Raw genomic sequence first — 6,000 nt, forward strand, 5'->3', positions numbered from 1 at the left:
TGGTTGTTGGGTCATATGTGCATCACCCAATACAGGCCGAACACAACGAGCAGGAACCCATCGAGGGCCACCATCTGTGGAAACACAAGCATATCCTCTTCCCCAGGTTAACAAATCACAGGGAGGAGACCACTGCCCCATCTGTAAATCTCTTATCCTGACCTTCACCCCAGGGGAAACAGGTGTAAGCTTACACAAAGACCCAAAGTGCCAGACCATAGGTGGGTCCTGCTGGTCCTCTGCAATGTTAATGAAATTGACTACATACGTCAGCTTTGTTTAATCGAGCTTCGGGAGTCTCCCCCATCATTCCCCCTTTTTGTTTTTGTAATTGGTGTTTGAGTGTACCGTGAACCCGTTCCACAATACCCTGACCCTGGGGGGCATGGGGAATACTGGTGACATGAGAAATCCCCCACATTTGAAGAAAGGATTTTACACGGGATGAGATGAATGCAGGATCATTGTCCGTCTTGATTTGATGCGGAATGCCACACTTAGAGAATGCCCGCTGCCAATGACGAATAGCATCGCGAGCAGTCTCACCGATATGGGCAATGGAAGGGCTCTACCCACGTTTGTTACAAGAGCGTTGGTGGCTAAAAAGGCCAATATGAGATAGGCACATCTGGTTGCAAAAGGTACAACAGAAGGACTCCTTAGGTGGTATATTCTGCAAGGAATGATTCTTTCTGCGTTGTCTTTTCTTCTCAAGAGTGATCTCAAAGGAAGCAACAGCATTATAGATAGTGTGTCTTCAGACCTCCTGACTGGAGGCCAGAGTAGACCAGTTATGTTGATTAATATGGTCAAGGCTGAGATGTTGCTTCAGGGAGTCCTTGCATCTTCTCTTCGGGGCTCCTCTCATGCAGCAGCCGGTGGCAAGTTCACCATAAAGCACGATTTTAGGGAGGCAGTGGTCCTTCATCCTTGAGACGTGTCCTGCCCAGTGCAGCTGTGTTCTCAGCAACATGGCCTCAATACTTGTGATTGCTGCTTGTTCAAGAACAGATATATTAGTCACATAATCTGACCAGTGAATGTTTAGAATTGTACGGAGGCAGTGTTGATGGAAGCATTCTAGGAGTTGCAGGTGGTGGCGGTAGATGACCCATGATTCAGATCCATATAAGAGAGTAGACAGCATTATGACTCTGTAAACACTGATCTTTGTACTTTTCTTCAGGTGTTTATTAAGCCAAACTCTTTTATGAAGCTTTCCAAAGGCACTATATGCCTTTGCTAACCTGTTGTCTATCTCTCCATCAATCTTATCATCCGAGGAGATGAGGCTACCTAGGTAATTAAACTGCTGGACTGATTTGAGCTCTGATTCGCCAATGGTGATGTGGGGATGATGGGGGACTTCCTGAGGTGCAGGTTGATAGAGAACTTCTGTCTTCTTTAAGCTGACTTCCAACCCAAAGAGTTCAGCAGCGTCTGCAAAGCAGGATGTTAAATGCTGCAGGGCTGCTTCTGTATGGGCGACAAGGACGTCGTCATCAGCATAAAGCAACTCCTGGACAAGATGGTTTAAGGTCTTAGTATGGGCCTTCAGTCGCCTTAGGTTGAATAGGTTTCCATCAGTACGATATCGAATGAAGATACCATCCTGATCATCGAGGTCTGCCATGGCCCATCATGCTGAAAAAGACTGTGAATAGGGTTGGTGCAAGAACGCAACCTTGTTTCACACCATTGGTTATTAGAAAGGGCTCAGAAAGTGCGTTGCCATATCTGACTTGGTCACATTGATCCTCATGGAGTGAGATGATCATTTTAAGGAATTTGGGGGGACATCCTAAACGTTCCAAAATCTGCCATAGACCTTTTCTGCTCACAGTATTGAAAACCTTGGTGATGTCAACAAAGGTTACATAGAGACCTTTGTTCTGTTCCCTACACTTCTCTTGCAGTTGTCTGAGAACAAATACCATGTCTGTGGTACTCCTGTTGGCTCTGAAACCGCACTGACTTTCAGGTAGAATTTCTTCTGCTATAGCGGGTATTAGTCTGTTCAAGAGTATTCTTGCCAGGATTTTGCCGGCAATGGAGAGCAGAGTAATACCACGGTAATTTGAACAGTTTGATTTAATTCCTTTCTTCTTACACGAAGTGATGATGACTGCATCACGAAGGTCTGATGGTAGTTGGCCTAGTTCCCAACAGCGCACCACAAACTCGTGAAATTTAGCATGGCGTGCATGACCCCCATGTTTCCGGACTTCGGGTGGAATTCCATCAACCCCAGCTGCCTTGCCAATTTTCACCTGCTGTATGGCCTTAAGGGTTTCTCCTAAAGTGGGGGCAATATCCAATTCGTACTTTACCGGTTGTTGTGTGATGGACTGAATTGCTGAGTCTTGGACTACACGGTTGGTACTGAAAAGAGTCTGAAAGTGTTCAGACCATCAATTCAGAATGGAGGTTTTATCTGTCAGAAGCGTTTTACCATCGGCGCTGAGTAGAGGGCTTTGTACCTGGTATGTAGGCCCATATGCTGTTTTCAGGGCCTCATAGAATCCTCTGTTAAGAGGTATAATGCAAAAGTCCTGCAGAAGCCTGCAAAAGTCCCTTGGCAATCCTAGAATGCATAAATCATTAACCGTTTCAGTCTCTGACAGTCCTGAGGACCTCGCTGCCACCGTCCAAGCTCGCTCGGCCCCGGCAGATGAACCTTTAGGATTAAAGGGTGGGTTCAGTTCTGCGCATACTGTGTCTCACCTAAAAAATCCGTTGCGCAGGCTCGAAGGCCTTACCCACATTTGCAAAGCCCTGTAGCGACGGGCGAGGGTCAAAATGGCAGGTGAAAGGTGCACTGGAAACCGCAGACCCAACCCTGCAGGTTCAGGCAGTAGCTACTAAAACAGAGGAAAAAGTATCAATAGACACATGCACCCATTTCAAGCGGCCAAATTTTGCAATATGAGTGACATCAGTCTGCCAAATTTGTAATGCCTGCGGTCCTCTGGGATTAGTGCCATAATAAGCATTGGTTGGCCTTGACAATCAGGACAGGCCACAACAATGGAACGAGCAGCAGTGGGCTGCAATTGAAACTGTCATTGTAATGTTCGGGCACTTTGATGAAAAAATTGATGCAAAGCGATAGCTTGTGAATGTATATCAGGAACCGGGCCTAAAGCTATGGCAGACACCACTTGGTCCGCGATAGCATTACCTTTGACAAGATACCCAGGCAAAGAGGTGTGGCTCTTAATATGTAAAACATAATAAGGGTGAGCTCTTTTCTGTATCAATATTCACAATATGTGTAAGACTCCATACAACATGTTTTGACTAGTTTCCTGAATAACAGCTTTATCCAAACTTTGTAATAAACCGGCAACATACAGGGAGTCTGTAACAATATTAACAAGTCCACAAAAGCGTTGAAATACCATGGTTACTGCACGAAGTTCTACCACTTGAGGTGAGCCTTCTTGAATCAGTGTCACTGCACCAGGATTGTCCATCGTGCCAGACTATAGTTGCTTCATGTGTTTTTCCTGAGCCATCAGTAAAAACAGTTGGTCCATCAACAGGTGTCCATTGTGCAAACATTTTCTGACCTAGTGAAATTTACATTGACAGCTTGCACAAAGGATGAGCAGGCAAATGATAAGAAATGTTTCCATGATAATTCTCTAAGGCAGCCTGCAGGACAGTACTATTAGCTAAACACCATTCAAAATATTCTATTTGGACAGGTATGACAAACCATTCTGGGTCTCGCCCTAACAATTCTACTGTGCGAATTCTACATTTTATAATTAGTTGTGCAAGCAATTAAAAAAATCCAGGTGCAGTCTTTTTCACTTTGATTGACAGGAAGACCCACTCCAACACATGCAAAGGGTCAGTCCAATGTACATTCCATTGAACTAATGCAGCAAAAGGTATCAGTTCTGATGTAAATACAAAAACTTGCAGTGGACAAGTTAAATCCAGTCACCAAATGGATTTTGAGTGGATGGCTTGCTCCACTTCTGTAATGGTTTGTAGTGCTGCCTTGGAAAGAGTTTGAGATGCATTAATATTATTGTCTCCTCTTAACAACTCAAAAAGAAGGTTAAGTTGAGCAACAGTTAGTCCTAAATAGGGACGTAACCAATTAATAACTCCTGCCAATTTTTGAACATCATTCAGGGTTGAAACCTGTGTCTGAAGTTGCATTGGCTGAGGGCTTACAGTGTGATCAAACACTTTCACTCCCAGATATTTCCAGGGTTGCTGTCATTGTACCTTTTCAGGGGCAACGACTAAGCCAAAGCGCTGTAGAGCAGCATGAGTAGATTGTTCCAGTGCAGACAATTGGTTCTCTGAAGCTGCAGCCAAGAGAATGTCATCCATGTAATGATAGCAATAGCTATCAGGAAATTGTTCTCTGACAGGACTCAAGGCTTGATCTACAAACCATTGACAAATTGTAGGTGAATTTTTCATGCCCTGGGGTAACACCTTCCATTGATAACACTTTGACGGTTCTGCATGATTTACAGAAGGCACTGTGAATGCAAATTTTTCTACATCATCTGTGTGTAAAGGAATAGTAAAAAACCAGTCTTTCAGATCTAAAACCACTGTGGGCCATCCAGTTGGAATCATAGTGGGAGAGGGGAGACCTGGTTGTAGGTCCCCCATAGTAGCCATAACATCATTAATTTGTCATAAATCATGCAACAACCACCACTTTCCTGATTTTTTCTTAATGACAAACACGGGTGTATTCCAGGGACTGTGCGAGGGTTCAATGTGTCCAGCATCCAACTGTTCAGCAACCAAAGTATGTAGGGCATTTAACTTTTCTACAGTAAGGGGCCAGTGGGTGACCCAAATAGGTTTAGTTGTCAACCATTTAAGTTTGAGGGTAGGTTGGGTCACACCCTGCATGACAGTGGCCCCTAGTGAAAATCCGTTGTGATGCAGACTCCCCATTCTGCCAAACAATCCCGTCCCCATAAATTTAATGGAGCTGCAGTAACATAAAGACACACAGTTGCTTTCTGCCCTTTTGGATTGGTTATAAGAACCGGAGTGGCTGCAATTTGTCCCAAAGAAACTCCTCCAAGGCCCATTATGCCTTGATCTGCAAAGGAGAGGGACTATCCGTCAGGCCAATGACGCCGTGATATAACGGTAACATGCTCCCATGTCAAGTAGACCAGATACCTTAATTGAGGCAGGCGCTGTGCATGGCATCTCTACCATACATGCCATTTGTGGTCGGCTGTCAATTAGTGTCTGTGTCCAGAATACTTGGGGTTGACCAGTGGAGCCAAATCCTCCAGTGCCACGACAGACATCCTCTGTCCTGGGAACACAGCTCACAAATGGTACAAGTTGAGCAATGTGAGTACCTTTCTCAATCAACAGTGGAGGCGTAGGAGTGGAAACCATGGCACTAATCTGTGCCATACAATCAGCATCAATAACACCAACATGCACCATAATTCCTTGTAAAGTTGCACTAGATCTACCTATTAACAAAGCACTTAAATGCTTTCCAGTCGGCCCCTTGGCATTTAAGGGAACCTTATGAACCCATAAATCAGGAATCACTATTGTGTCGGAGGTGGATACATGCATCCCTGCGGCTCCTTTTGTCTGTCCTGATAATTGTTCACAAAGGTTTTTGGATGATACCCCTGAAGTGCCAGTTGTGAGGAGACAGGTATTTGTGTCTGAGCGCGCCACCCCGCACTTTTCTTGCCATTTCCCTGTTGTAGCAGGTTTCCATTAACATGAAATTTAGAGCGACATTGCTTTGCAAAATGACCCACCTTCCCACATCTATTACAGGTAGTAGTAACCTGTGCAGGTTTTCCATTGCCTTTTTGTTTGTTGGGACATTCACTCTTTCTATGCCCCTTGTTTCCACAGGTGAAGCATTTAAATTTTTTTACAGACATTGCTACCATTGCCGCGGCAAAAGAAGACATTTTGTGATGCCTTAAGACCCTTTTAGTTTTTTTTGATTTTGCAAATTTTTATAAGCTT

This window comes from Neopelma chrysocephalum, unplaced genomic scaffold (assembly GCF_003984885.1).
Source record: "Neopelma chrysocephalum unplaced genomic scaffold, ASM398488v2 Primary Assembly neopelma1_96738, whole genome shotgun sequence".
Classification (NCBI taxonomy): Eukaryota; Metazoa; Chordata; class Aves; order Passeriformes; family Pipridae; genus Neopelma; species Neopelma chrysocephalum.